This window comes from Canis aureus, chromosome 4 (genome assembly GCF_053574225.1).
Source record: "Canis aureus isolate CA01 chromosome 4, VMU_Caureus_v.1.0, whole genome shotgun sequence".
NCBI classification, from domain to species: Eukaryota; Metazoa; Chordata; class Mammalia; order Carnivora; family Canidae; genus Canis; species Canis aureus.
This window is the reverse complement of record NC_135614.1, coordinates 67,023,307-67,038,870: the sequence shown is the minus strand read 5'-3', so window position 1 is coordinate 67,038,870 and position 15,564 is coordinate 67,023,307. Positions and strand designations below refer to the sequence as shown.

The window sequence follows — 15,564 nt, the reverse complement described above, 5'->3', positions numbered from 1 at the left end:
AGAGCCTTATGGGAAAGACCTACCAAGGCACATTGTGTTCTGATACACGACTTCCATCTCATGACATCTGGAACCGAGGCCAATCCTATGATATCTTTACTTCTGTGAATATCCTTATCCACCAAATAAATGTGTTCTGTTCCTCGTTTCCCTGTTACATGTAAAAGACCACCATACTCTAAAATTTAATTTAATCTCATCTAGAAATGTCAAATTTCTGCATTGAAGCCAGTAGAAAGTGCTCTTATATAAGTCAGTATGCCTATTTAATGAACAGCTATATTCTCACCCCTTCAGTTAAAACCAATAGAATCACTCAATAGTAAAGAACCTACTGAATAACAAAAACAAAAATAGGTTAAAAGTTTCAGTATCTGTCCTCAAAATGTAGAAAACAGATAAGGAAATAGATAAATATAGAGGGAAAGTGTAGTATGTTAAAAACCAACACCAATTGTTATGGAAACACATACAGCAGATACTTAACCCCCCTTGAGGATTGGTGGAGGCATTTCCAGAAGAGATGACCTCTCAGCTGATCCTAAAATGATAAAGAGTGGCCACCCAGTTGAAGAAGAAGAGTTTCTGTGGTAAATCACTCATGACATTTTTTCCACCAAATGTATTTTGCATGTATGGGCCTGACATATTTTTTAACTCTACAAAATTGCTCATCTAATGGGAGCAATTCAGAAACAAACTACATTCTTTTAATCTAGGTTCTTCCATAATCTATGTCAATCTCCTCTCATTTTCTCCTGCAGTTTAGCAGTCTTATTATCCATACTGAGTATTGATTTTATTTGCCAAATTCATTTCATCTATTCACACAAAAATATTTATTGAGTACAATACTAGGCCATGCAGTGATTAATTGTGCTAAATGAACTGTAAAGCTTTTTCTAATCCAACATTATATTTTTCCCAACATTTAATTTTAAAATTAAGTTATTTATTTCATGACATTAAAAGGATCATACAATGAGCCATGATATACCAAACACCTAGATTCTTCAGTGAATAGTTTGCTATATTTATTTTGTTACATATATGTCTGCCTACCCATTCATTATTTCTCCTCCTTCTCCTTCTCCTTCTCCTTCTCCTTCTTCTTCTTCTTCTTCTTCTTCTTCTTCTTTCTTCTTCTTCTTAATATTTACCCATTTATAGGAGAGAAAGAAAGAGAATACAAGGAAGGGCGGAGAGAGAGGATTGTCAAGCAGACTCCCTGCTGAGCGCAGAGCCTGAAAAATGGCTCCATCCCACCACCCATGAGATCATGACCTAAGTTGAAACCAAGAGGTCAAACACTTAACCAACTGAGCCACCAAGGCGCCCCTACTTGTTCATTCTTCTCTCCCTCCATCATTCCATCTATTTTTTGTTGTTGTTATCCTATTTAACTTTGTGGTATTGTTAGTTTGAAATCCACATGGATTGTATTTAAATAAGATAAGAATTCTCTAAATTACTTTCACTGCCTCCTCTAAGTTAAATAATCAGCTCCTTATATAGGCATCATTTAAGAAAAGTGTCATGGGAACTATATGTCATAGCTCCTTCTAAGAAAATCAAGAATTGAAGAGATTGGGGATTGGTAGGGGGCAAATGGCAATTCATCTGGAGCACCATTAGTCAGCAGGGGAGAAAACAGCAGAGAAAGATACATAGACATAATTATAGATACATATACATATATATTTGTTTTGTCTTTAAGCAAAAAGGCATAAATAATGTCATAGTAACACACTTTTACCTTGTTTGCCATGTTATTTAGATTTGTTAACGTATTGTTTTAGTTTGGGCTGCAATAACAAAGCACCATAAACTGAGTAGCTTATAAATAACAGAAGTAGATTTCACACAATTCTGGAGACTGGAAAGTCTGAGATCAGGGTTCTAAAATGGTTGGAATCTGGTGAAAGTCATCTTCTGAGCTGCAGACTGCCAACTTCTCATTAGCTCACATGGTGGCAAGAAAAAGAGAGTTCTCTGGTGTTTCTTTTGTAAGGCACTGATCCCAATCATGAAGACTTTACCCTCATGACCTGATTACCTCCTGAAGGCTCCACCTCCTAGTATGATCACATCAGGGGTTAGATTTTCAACATACGAATTTTGGGGAGACACGCTTAATCTATAACACATGCAATGCTTCAAAAGACAGTATCTGGTACATAGACCTAATTTTACACTCACAATTCACACACACTTCCCTGTCCACCACCTGCTCACAATTTATCTTGCATCCACATTTAGCTTTTCAGAGGTTGCTCTAAATAGCTTTATAATATCACATTACCTAATCAATACCCATTTGAGGTAGGCTCATTATCATTTCTACACTTGATGAAACAAATGTTAAAAGCCTAAATAGAGACATAGCCAAGGTCACCTCACTTGAGATTAAAAGAGAACATTTTGGTTTGTTTCACTGCTATGCTCCTATAATCTCTGTTCTAATGATATAACCATCTTACTGGGGAAAAGGCCAAATTCAGATCTTAACCCAACATTCTCAGCATATAGTCTATGGTACCTGAATCCTCAGACAATTTCAAATGTTGCAGAAATTGTAACTTGTAGCAGGGATCTGAAGGAATCTAAGGTAATACTTGGAAAATTTTTAAGCAAGTGAACTGAAAAATTGGGGCATGTTGAACATTTGTTTGCCCATCCTTTGAAAACCCTTCCTTTCTCTACTTTTGCTCTACTCCCAACTCTGTGGTTGGGAAGAAGCAGAGCTCTTCTCTTTTTATTATGCCCAAGAATAGCAGATGCCTCTTTTCCAGCTGCAAGGACAGCTTAGGTATTTGCACTTAAGCAATGTATAGCCATTCAAGTTCATCCATTTCCAAATGTTGGATTAAAAGGCCATAATGACATACAAGAGTGACTATGGAGACCAATTTCTAGTGATGGTGGTAGCAGCACTCGCAAGCATTTGCTAGGGACAATGAGGCCAGTGGTTAAGGCTGTGTTAGTGTCTGGAGTTGGCAGGATTGGTGGAGCAAAAGATACTGTTCCACAAGAGAGGTAGTGATGTCTTCATCAAGTTAGTTCTTAGTCATGTTTTTGGCTAAGGAACGAATACTTAATTTTTGTTCCTTCTTTTCTTCTGAACTGTTTCTTCTTTCTTTCTCTTGATATTGTGAACTACTTAAAATCTCTTTAAAAAAACCCAATTAATAATTGACTTAAACCATCATGAATAAGCGCCCATTAATTGTACTAGGAATTCAGGTAGAATTAGAATAAGTCCTAGTTTCAGATCCAGGTTTTCAGAAAAATGATGGGGTTATTAGTTTTCTGTGGCTGCTATAACAAATCACAAGAAATTTAGCAGCCTAAAACAACATCCACTTATTACATCACAGATCTGAAGGTCTGAGATCCTGGTATAGCATGGTTCAGCCGGGCTTCTCCTTAGAGTTCCACAAAGTGGAAATCAAGATAGGTTATATTGTCAAGGTTGTGTTCCTTTCTGGAGGCTCTGAGAATAAAACTGCTCCCAAGCGCATTCAGGTTATTAACTGAATTCAGTTCCTTGAAGTCATAGAATTGAGGTCCCTGTTTCTTTGCTGGCTGTCCACTGGGGTCTGGTCTTTGTTCATAGGGGCTGCCTGAATTTCTTCTCTTGCTTTATTTGTGGTCTCCATTTAGTAACAATGGGTCAAGTCCTTCTCATGCTTCACATGTCTCCAACTTCTGAATTTCTCTTACTCCAGCTGGAAAATGTTCTATATTTTTAAGGGTTCATATTCACTAAGCCCCCTGGGTAGTCTGGGTTAGTCTCTTTATTTTAAGGTCTATAACTTTAATTACAACTACAAAGATTCTTTTGCCACATGACATCACATATTCATAGGGTACAGGGATTATGGTGTGGGCCATTATAGCTGGGGGCCATTCTGCCTACCACAGTGTTTGTTAACTGGTTCTGTTAGGGCTGAAGATAGTAAAAAGGAATGGTCTCTGGAGGCCCATGATCTTTAGGGGCAAAGTTAGTTACATTATCACCCATGGTTTTCTGGGATAAAATGCTCGTTGAACACAAGGTTTTAATGTGACCTAGAAACACAAGCCTAAAGGAATAAATGACAAACCCAAGATCTCTGAGATGGGCCGGCTTCTTTTAATTGCTCTGTAAAGCTCAATGAAATAGAAGAACCAAAAACCTTTCCTCAATTTTGGCTGAAGATATAGTTAAGAACTGAATCAGTTTCTATAAATGTGTTAAAGAAATTTTCTATGTCATTTGAAACTAAAGAATGAAGTACCTCAAAGTTTGATTGCTAAGGTTACCTTGTCACAATGTCAATTGAGTTTACAGGCTCCGTGGGTTATTGGTTCTTTTGAATTTAAGGCAACAATCAGGAAATAAAGAGCTCCTGAAAACTGAAATGTAAATATACAGGAAGAATGAGAACTACCCTAATCTTCAATATGTTGTTAATTAAAATCATTCTCTATTTTCAGCTAAAATCATCATTATCTTGATGGAGACATTTACCTTGCAAGGGGAAGTCATTTTACTATATGCCTGTCCTTTATCATCTATCACTATTTTCAGAATTTTAGTTACTGTGAGATCTCACAGTGGGATATCTGCGTGTTGAGGTCAGTAAAGCTCACATAAGTTGTTGGAGAGTTCCCAACAAAAGAATTGCAAGACATTGATAATTACAGTAAAAATCAGGGTGATATATGTGAAAACTGCTTCAGAGAGTGTTAGATTTCATAGAGAAGTATCCATGTTTAGAGTAGGTTTTGGTTTGTTAAAATAGTACCAAAGATTCTAGATTGAATATTCTTGGTTAAGCAGCTTAAAATATTTTGAACTATCCTCTTAATTGATTGGCTAAAACCTGAGGTCAGTAGTAACTTACCCTACATGAATTTGAAATGCCAGAAGTCTTTGGTATATTGTGGAAGTAGGGATCTAAAAACTTCGGTACTAAGAGTTATGCATTACTCTTCTCTCTCCATCTTCTGATCATGACCCTGAGAATTATCTTGAGCACACTAGCAAGGCCAGTGTCTTTGAAATGCTTCGTCATGGCTGTTCTTTATAGGCCCGTGCTTTTTGGTAGTTAAAATAAGTTGCCTCAGTTATCAGGGTGAGATTAAATGGGTTCCTTATCTTCTAGGTGCCTTATTTTGCTCATCTATAAAATGGGAGGAGATAGTAGTAGCAGCTTCCTCATGGGAATATTATGTGAATTATCTAAATTCATGTTTGTAAAACACATAAAACAGTGCTTGACATAGTAAATACTACATGACAGTTGCTAAATAAAATAATAAAGCTTTGGACTTCTTCAGATCAAGATGGAGTAACAAGTACCAACTCTATCTGCTCACCTGAAGCAACTCAAATATTGGGCAAACTATATGAAAGAAACCACATTGAAGTCTTTGAACAACAGGCAACAAAGGACAGTGATCCCTGAGAAATGAGAAACAAACAAACAAACAACAACAACAAAAAGAAAAGAAAGAAATGAACAAATAAGGTAAGACCTATAATTGCCCCAGCTTACTGCCAGAAGAGTTTTCAGGCAGTGGCTCAGGAAGGTGATCCCAGGCAGAGCCGGGTGGACTGCTTCAGTTGAGAAGAGAGAGCTGTGACTCTGGGGAAGACAAGGTGGCTGGAATGTCCAGGTTAGAATAGTGAGAGAAGCAAGATGCACATAGATAAATCCAGGCAGCCCCAGAGGGTCACCCTCAAGGACCCAGCTAAGAACAGATCAGCAAGTACAGATGAGGAAACTGTTCTCTGACGGGGGAAGACACAGCTGAAAGGACTAGAAGAATAGGGCTAGAAGCTCACATAGGGCAGAAAGCATGCCAACAGAAACCAGGAGTGACAAAGATATAAAGAACATTAGAAGTGCTTCATGCATGGTTAATTATATATTTTTTCTTCTCTCCTTCATATATAGTCAACTGTTTAAAGTAAAAATAGCTACAATATATGGGAGGTTTAGATAGAAGTTAAATGTAATTGGACCATGAAGGCCTGGAAAGGATAAATGGAAGAATAGGATTCTCCTACTAGAAGTGAAATAGTGTAAGATTAGATTAGAAGAGAAGATTAGATTAGAAGATTAGAGGAATGAGATGAATATATTTCATAGAACCCTAAAGCAACCACTTGGGTAAGGCAACAATGAGTTGGAGCTCGTAAGCCAACAGATAAAAGACAATTAGAAAAATATCCAATTGAGGGGTGCTTGGGTGGCACAGTAGGTTAGCCTCAGACTCTTGGTTTCAGCTCAGGTCATGATCTCAGGGTTGTGGGATTGAGCCCTGCATTGGGCTCTCCACTCAGTGTGGAGTATGCTTGAGATTTTCTCCCTCTACCCCTCCTTGTGCTTTCTCTCTCTCTCTCTCTCTCTCTCTCTCTAATAGATAAATAAATCTCTAAGACAAAAGAAAAGAGAAAGACTCAATCCAGAATAAAGTAATAAGGGGTGTGGAGAACAAGGGGTGAAACTAAACATAAGATCCTAAACCCTTACACTTATGTTTCCACTTTCTTGTCATACTATTTTTTAGCTCCCTGGAGAGTTATAAACATTTGTTTATTTTTCTTTTGCCTAGCAGTTCAAAGGATTCAGAGCAGTTGGGCTCAATGCACATTTCTACAACTCCACTATTTACTATTTATAGCTTTTTCCTTTCTTGATCCCGGTGTAATGGAGCAGTGAAGCAAAAATCCCTTCCCTGGTGACATCCCAAATCTCCTTATTGTCACCAGTTATTTTTGTTACTACCAATCCAGGCAGAGCAGAAGTTTGACTTTGGCTACATTTCCAGGCCATGCTATTTTCATTTCTATTATCTTCTATTTTCTTCCTCAGGCATGGTATACTTTACTCCAGCATCTTTACTGGAACTAAAGCAAATCAAAATAGGACAGATACAGGTAAGCAAATCAGAACACACAGTGTGTTTATTGTCAGCCTTTAATCTGTGTTGGTCATTGCTATTTCCCCAGAAACTATAGCATTCCTAGGAGTGCTTAAGGCTGCTCAAGTAATTCTGAATGAATGAATGAATGAATGAATGAATCTTAGATAATATAATTTTTTTAAATTTTTATTTATTTATGATAGTCACAGAGAGAGAGAGAGAGAGAGAGAGAGAGAGAAAGAGAGGCAGAGACATAGGCAGAGGGAGAAGCAGGCTCCATGCACCGGGAGCCCGACGTGCGATTCGATCCCGGGTCTCCAGGATCGCGCCCTGGGCCCAAGGCAGGCGCCAAACCGCTGCGCCACCCAGGGATCCCTAGATAATATAATTTATATATTTTCAAGGTTGCAGTCTCTTTTTTTCAGGCCCTGTAAATGTGTGATTCTTATTCTACCTCTCTGGAAGAAAGAAAGAAAATGAATTTGGGGTTTAAATATTCAAATTTTATGTAGTGGGCATATGATCTTGGATAAAGTAACTTCTAGGACTCTCCATTTCTTTGTTTGTACATAGAGACCTGCTAAAAGCTAAACTGAAGTATATTAAATATTTTAAGAGTTTATTTGGGTAAAAACCTATTGGAAAGTGGTAGTATCAAACTGGAAGCAGTTAGGAGGACTCCATGCATAGGTGCGAATGGAAAATTTTTCATACAGAAAAAGTGGAAACAAAGCAAGGAAATTATTTGATTGGCTATAGCTAAGTGTTTTCCTTGCCTATAGCTAAGCATTTGCCTTGTTTGAAAAAACCTAGTTATCATTTGTCCTTAGGTTTTTATTTCCTAACCTTGGGATATTTATAGGCTTAGGCTTCAGTTTGCTCACTAGGCTGTTAAGGTATTAGAACCACCTCAGTCTAATGGCCTCTTTAATAAATTTAACAGAGCATTATAATTACCCTTAAACAATGGTTGGAAGGGTTAAAGAAGGTTATTTTCTTAAATGCCAATGGCAGCTATGAGTACAAACAACAATAAACACGTTCCTGTTACAAATAATTGTCTGGTCCATGAGGGACTGACAAAAAAATAATGTGTCTCATTCTCTAGAGTCACTAAGACAAAATTATGTCAATTTCTCACTCTCTTGAGTTTACAGCTCACTGCACACTTCAGGTTCCTTTTAATGTCCCAGCTCTCCATATATTTTCTATTGTCCCATTAATCTACTACCTGCTACCTTGTGACTCAGAGCAAGCTTAATTAACCCTGTTCTGGGGTTACCTACTTGCTGACTCATTTTATCTCTTACAATTCCCCCCAATCCTTTTACGTGGCATGTGGTTTCAACCCACCTCTTTATATGCTTATTGTGCATCTTTGTAGACTCATAAAGGAGCTATTTTTAGTTCTTCAGAATGGAACATTCCTTCACCTTTTAAGCATGAATTTTACAGTTTATGGTGATCAGGGTTTGATTAAAGGAATCAATCCTATTAAAAATTTGGGGTCTTTTCAACAGTGAAGATAAGAATATGGGAGCTTGAGAAATGAGGGAAGTTTGAGAGTGAGGCAACAAAACATACTAAGTGCATAGTGGAGAGAAAATGGACTTGTTACTTCAAGAGCTCTCAGTAGTAGAGAGGAGAAGATTGGAGTTCCAGGAATAGAAAGAGAAGAAACCGTTGGAAGTGTGGCAAAACAAATATTTCTGCATTGGCTTCTGATTTCTTTCTTGAATGTCTAACTAAAGAATATTTAAAATTTAAAGTTGTGGGTTGTGTCCAACAAGGAAAGGTTCTGCCGGGCATGATTTGAGGTTGTGAATGAAAATCTATAGAGAAGTTCTATTTATAGATTTTATAGCTAAAGTTGAATGGGAGGCAACTTTAATTTGTGTTTGCACGGAAGTAGATCTTAAATAATATGGAATTTCTGTCCATTAAAGGATTAGCCCAGAAATATCAATAGAACTTTTTACTGGCGTTTCTGCAGAGTATAGTTAAGCCTAGAAACTTTAACTCAAAGGAAAATTTAAAATTTTAGCAGACCAATATTAAAAAAACATTTCCACTTTCTTCTCTCCTTAAGGCATTGTGCCTCCAAATGTTGTCTACCATCTACGTACTATACTTTAAAAAAAAAAGATTTTATTTATTTATTTATTTATTCATAAGAGACACACAGAGAGAGGCAGAGGCATAGATAGAGGCAGAAGCAGGCTCCCTGTGAGAAGCCCGATGCAAGACTCAATCCCAGGACCCCGGGATCACGACCTGAGCTAAAGGCAGACGCTCAAGCACTGAGCCACCCAGGTGCCCCATACCTACTATACCTTGAATGTTTGTTAAAATGTATATTTCAAGACTATGCCTTGGTTCTACAGAAGCACTGACCTAAAGAATAAAGGAATAAAACAAGATTCTACAAGTAAGGTAGTGGAGTGTGATGTTCAAAGTACCCAAAAGATATCCAACTGTTGAAACACTGATGCTACACTTGGCTTAAACTATTTTTAGTTGAGTAAATGAGAAAAACATCATATTCTACCCCTAATTATGCTAGCAGGTGTGCACCAGATAATCAACTTGACTGAAAATCCATCTTGGGTTTCTATAGGCTAGGTGAGAATGATTAAGGTTAAAACTGCAGGCCTTGCTATTATGGGGGGAAGAGTGTAATTAAAAACAGGATTCAGTGAAAGCAGGATTTGTGGAGAGAAGACCTGCTTATTTGTCTCATTAGTTCTATTTCAAGAAAACACTTCATAGGCATAAGGTAGGGGCATATGTTCAGATATAGTTACACAAGCTTTGTATAAAGATTTAATCCCTAATGAGACAAAGAACATTACTAGATACCAGAGTGTGGGAGGACTACAGAAAGTTAAAGATTATTTGATTTTATAATTCTGCTGTCTTGAGCTAATGGGAGTAAGCCTGTTTTTTTTTTTTTTTTCCAGATACTTAAGGACAGAAATCTCTCTACCATTTGTCCAAGACTCCAAGTGAGACAATGACAGTTATGACAAGCCTTTTAAAAACAATATGGTTTTCAATATTTCAGCAAATATTTATTAACTACTTATGCTGTAGGCACTGAGGAAACTGGTGAACAAGAGAGAAAACCCTTGCTGATCTAGTAGAGCTTAAATTTAATGGAAGACACGCCATTCCTGATTGTTCCACTCTCTTAGTTGGATCAGAAAACAATAGGCTAAGGTTAGCACTACCATGATTCTGGCCATACAACTCTATTAGTTAAACTAAATAGTTAGCTTCACTGACAACCGTGCAAACCTTCTGTTTCTATTAATCGTATGGTCAACTGAAATGTTTAGTTATCAAAGTACAAAAAGTAAAAGATCTTGATAAAGCAGACTAATATAGTCTGGAAATTAGAATTACCCCCAAAGGGCAATAATAATATTGAGGGAATTGACCAAGTAATACAAGATGAAAAAGAATACAGTCTATTCTTAATTGAATGGTTTCCAAAGTGTCTTAGTCAGAGATCATTTGATTCCAAGTAACAGAATCCATTCAAAGCAGCCTAAAAAACAAAAGGTGAATTCATTAGAAAGATTGCTTTTCTCACAGAGCAAAATGGCAGCAACAGAGGATTCACAAGGTACTAAAATTTTGGCTCTAGAAGGTCAAGAGGACACAGTTTCTAGCTTATGTTTTGTACATATGCACATGCCTGTATTATTTCTGTTCATACACCTGCTTTGCTTTATTAAGTGAATGACTAGTCCTCCAGGTTTATGTTGCCTTTTTAATTTTTTAGCTTTATTAAGATATAATTGATACACTTAGTGTAGATTAGATTAATTTGGATATAAGCATACACTCATGATACCATCACCACAATAAATATATCTATTACCTCTCAAACTCCTCTTGTGTTCTGTGGTATGTGTGTATGTGTGTGTGTGTGTGTGCACGCGATAAGAACACTTAATATGAGATCTATCTTCTTAATATATTTTGAGAAGCACAATACCATGCTATTAACTATAGATCCCATGTTGTACAGTAGATTCCTAGAACTTGGTTTTGCAGAGCTGAAACTTTATGCTCATTAAGCAATGACTTCCCAACTCCTCTTCCTAGCTCCTGCTCCTGGCAACTATCACTCCATTTCCTGCCCCATGAGACTGACTGTTTTAGTTACCTCATATAAGTGGAATATTCTGGTATTTATCCTACTATAGACCCAACAGCAATTGTGTAATCACTTCAATCTCAGGAGAAGATTGGTCCAGTTTATACCCAGGTGTTTACCTCAGTACAATTGTGGATGATCATAGTGATATGGTCCACACTCACCTTGCGTCAATCATACCTGGCAACTCTAGATAACCTTACCATATGACTTCTCCATCCCTACAGGCAGTCATTGAATTTTCCTGGGAAAAATTATACAACTGTGCTAGATATTTTCAATGAAGTATGTGATAAAAAAAAATTGAAAAATACTCAAATGTGACCAACACTTTCAGATCTTTCCAAGAGTTCACATCTCTCTCCATAAACAATCTGCTTTCCCTCTTCACCCTCACTTGGAATCATGGTCTGGTCTCATAGTTCAGTATGACAATAGAAATCATCAACATGTAAGCTTCTGTATCTCCCAGCCACCCTGGACACCATATTATCTTCCTTATCCTTATTGTTGTCAATTACAACATTAGCAACAGCATCAAAAATAATAACAAGAGCAACTGCACTTGTCATTTCTTTTTCATTTTTTTTCATCTATTACAATGGAAAATGTGACTTTCAAAAGTCGGTTCCTTTACTGCCATTCATGGTTTTCAACCCCTTTCACTTTTTAAAAGAATCTTTTTCCTTTTAGTCATCAATCTTTAATCTGTTGTCAATCTTTCCTCTGTTGATCATAACCAGAAATATATCTTTATATTTATATACACTCAAATATTGTAAGAATCATATATAATGGCTAAAAGCACAAGTTGCACTGTTCTTTCAAAGTTTTTCATAGGAATATGCTGGGGAGAGAGCAATGTTTATAAGTCTCAAAAAGTAAATACATGATACACATAAGCTCATGGATCCTACTGAGAACCAGGCTTGAACTTCCAACCCTAAGAAAAAATTTCTTCATTATAATATTAGTTAAGAATATTTAAGTGCAATTTTATAATGTTTCCAAGATGCTTCTCTGCAAGTATGCTGAAGGAAATAGTGACAAGAAACTTAAGCTATAATTTCAGATGTAGAATAAACTTTTGCAGAATCTTCTTTTTTTTTTTTTTTAGAATCTTCTCTTTTAAAATATTTTACTTACTTATTAATGAGAGACATAGAGAGAAGGCAGAGACACAGGCAGAGAGAGAAGCAGGCTCCTTGCAGGAAGCCTGATGTTGGACTCACTTCCAGAATTCTGGGATCACGCCCTGAGCCAAAGGCAGACGCTCAACCACTGAGCCACCCAGGTGTCCCAACTTTTGCAGAATCTTAAGTCACTAATAACAAAGTTAAGTTAAAGCTAAAAATTAAATAAACTTACATTTTAAAAATTAAATTAAAATACTGAAAAATTTTAAATTAGTGAATTCCTGTCAATGAGCAAAGCTGATGCCAGAAAAATATCTCTAAACTCTTTTACATGTTCTATTATATTCTAATATATATTATATCTAGATTATAGAATATATCTAGGATATCCTAATGTATATATATTCTAGACTACATTACATATCAGAGTTAATTGTATCTCTCAAATATATTACTATTCTTTCAAAGAAAAAGAAATCTAAACTTCATTTCTTAATTTTTGCCATATGACATATGAAATAAATGGGATACAATATCCCCCATTCCAAAGGATTGTAATGAATATATAATGAGATAATCTATTAATATTCCTAAAATATGTTTAAAAGAAATGATTTATAAAGTATCTTATGTAGGGGTGAGCCTGGGTGGCTCAATTGGTTGAGCATCTGACTCTTGATTTTGGCTCAGGTCATGATCTCAGGGTCAATGAGATGGAGCCCTGTAATGGGCTTTGTGCTCAGCGGGAAGTCTGAGATTTTCTACTTCGCCCTCTGCCCCCCCGCCGCTTGTGCATGTTCTCTCTCTAAATGAATGAATGAATGAACGAATGAATGAAATAAAAATCTTTTAAAAAATTATGTAGTTTCAGACAGATAGTAGGTATCTAAAGTATTATATATGATAAAATATAAATAAAATATTTATAAAATATTTATAAAATAAAAATTATATATATATATATATATATATATATATATATATATATATATATATAAAATATTCTTCTTTCTTCACCATTTTACTTTGAAAAAAATAAAATTCTATGGGCACCTGGCTGGCTCAGTTGGTAGAGCATGCCACTCCTGATCTCAGGGTTGTGAGTTCAAGCCCCATATTGGACATCGAGTTTACTTAAAAAAATAAAATAATAAAATAAAATTATAGCTGTGTATCAGCAAATTAATGAAGGGTATATTTTAATGAAGATAAGACTACAGTCATGATCTCTTCACTAGAATGCTTTCTTTGACCTCTTCATTGGGCTAAGCTCTGATTTCCTCTCAAGACTAAACCGAGATTTCATTTCTTAAACCTAGGTTAGAGGGATCCCTGGGTGGCGCAGCGGTTTGGCGCCTGCCTTTGGACCAGGGCGCGATCCTGGAGACCCGGGATCGAGTCCCGCGTCGGGCTCCCTGCATGGAGCCTGCTTCTCCCTCTGCCTGTGTCTCTGCCCGTCTCTCTCTCTCTCTGTGACTATCATAAGTAAATAAAAATTAAAAAAAAAAAAAAAACTAGGTTAGAGAACCTTCTGGTACCTCTTGTCTCCTGATTGTGAAGCTTAATCATAGGGATATCAGTCTCTTCCCTACTTGAATACAAATCCTGTAAGAATAGGATCATACTATCATATCATAACCTAGTGTCTTCTTTGTAATGGATTCTAAACAAATGTTTATTGATTGAACAGTTTATTTTGGGTATGAAATATTGAGTTGTTCAGTAACTCAATCACTTTTAATTTTGGAACTTCCTGATTAGCTAAACATTTTAGTGAGGGTTTTTTTCAGTTGCAAGTGACAGGAATCCACCTGAAACTAGTTTAAACCAAATAGGGGAATTTATTGTTTTACCAAACTCCAAAAAATAGACAGGAGCAAACTTGGCCTTAAGGGATACTTTTAATCATTGATGAAGATGGTCAAAAAAGGCTTTCTCACGCTGTCTCTTGTTTTTATTTCCTCACTTTTTTTTCCTGTACATGGTTTTCTCCATGCAATAGGACGCCCAGTTTTAGAAAGTTTTAGAAAGCTCATATACTTCCAGTTTGACAATCCAAGAAAAGGAGAGTCTCTTTTCCAGCTGAAAATGTTCTGAGGAAGAACTTAAATCAACCTACCTTTGTCTACCCCTTGGATCAGTCACTATGGCTGGGCAAATGAGGCTTTACTAATTAGCTTTTGTTGCAAAGCAACCTCAAAACTTAGTGGATTATATTACAGCCATTTATTTGTAATATAATTCTTTAGGGTGTTCATTTGAAATGGGTTAATTGTGTGGTCCTTCTGGTCTTGGTTGAGCTCATTTCTATAGTTAGAGTCAGCTGCTCATCAACTGGCCTAGGATGGTCTCAGCCGGCATGTCATGTCTCTGCTTAATGTACTTTCTCTTTATCCAGCAGGATATTTTGGGCTTCTTATATTATGGCTGGGCAGGCTTTAAAGAAAAAGAGAGAATGGAAATATACAAGGACTGTTGAGGCATAGGCTTGGATCTGGACTTTACTTACTTCTACATCCTATTGGCCAAAAAAATGTCATAAGGCCAGGTCGAGTTGAAGAGGCAGAAAGGGACTCTACATTTTAATTGTAGAAAGATTATGGTAGGGCTTGCAAATGTTGAGGATACAGGTAAAAGTAAAGGGTTGTGGTAATCTGTGTTGTCTACCACAGAGGTAGAATATTGATAATGTATCATTTGTTACTTTATGAAGTATAGGTCAAGAGCAGAAGAAATAGTACAGCATGTGTGTATATATATATATATATATATATATATATATATATAACTTTTAAATGAAATATCTTTTCAAAAATCATATATATGTATAAAAATTCTTAAATGAAACATCTTTTCACAAATCATAACTTTTTCTTATTTTAGAAAATCAGTAAGGTAATTTTTCAGAAATAGTTATAAAGTCAGCAAAATTTGAATATCAAACTGATTTATATTTTTGATATGTTAATTTGCAAATAATTTTTTTCATATACATGTATTTTATAAAGATTGTATTATTTATTCATGAGATACAGAGAGAGAGAGAGAGAGAAAGAGAGAGCAGAGACATAAGCAGAAAGAGAAGCAGGCTCCATGCAAGGAGCCCAACATGGGACTCCATTCCGGGACTCCAGGATCATGCCCTGAGCCAAAGGCAGACACTTAACCACTGAGCCACCCAGGGATCCCACACATAGATGTATTTGATTTTGTCTTCCCAACTTTTATTATATTACAGGAAGCTTTTTACTTTATTTTATATTCTTCTGCAATTATCTCCCTCCCTGGCCTAGTATAATGTTAGTTGATAGATATATTTGCTGGTGTATTTTTAAAATCATTTTA

General features: G+C 36.3%; 1 long non-coding RNA gene across 1 annotated transcript; it reads left to right on the top strand.

Moving 5' to 3' along the window:
* The first annotated feature begins 5,299 nt into the window (after positions 1–5,299).
* LOC144311922 (uncharacterized) lies at positions 5,300–10,812 on the top strand. Its single transcript, XR_013377398.1, has 3 exons — positions 5,300–5,516; positions 6,867–6,931; positions 9,879–10,812. It is a non-coding gene; the product is annotated as an uncharacterized LOC144311922 (long non-coding RNA).
* The last annotated feature ends 4,752 nt before the right edge of the window (positions 10,813–15,564 follow it).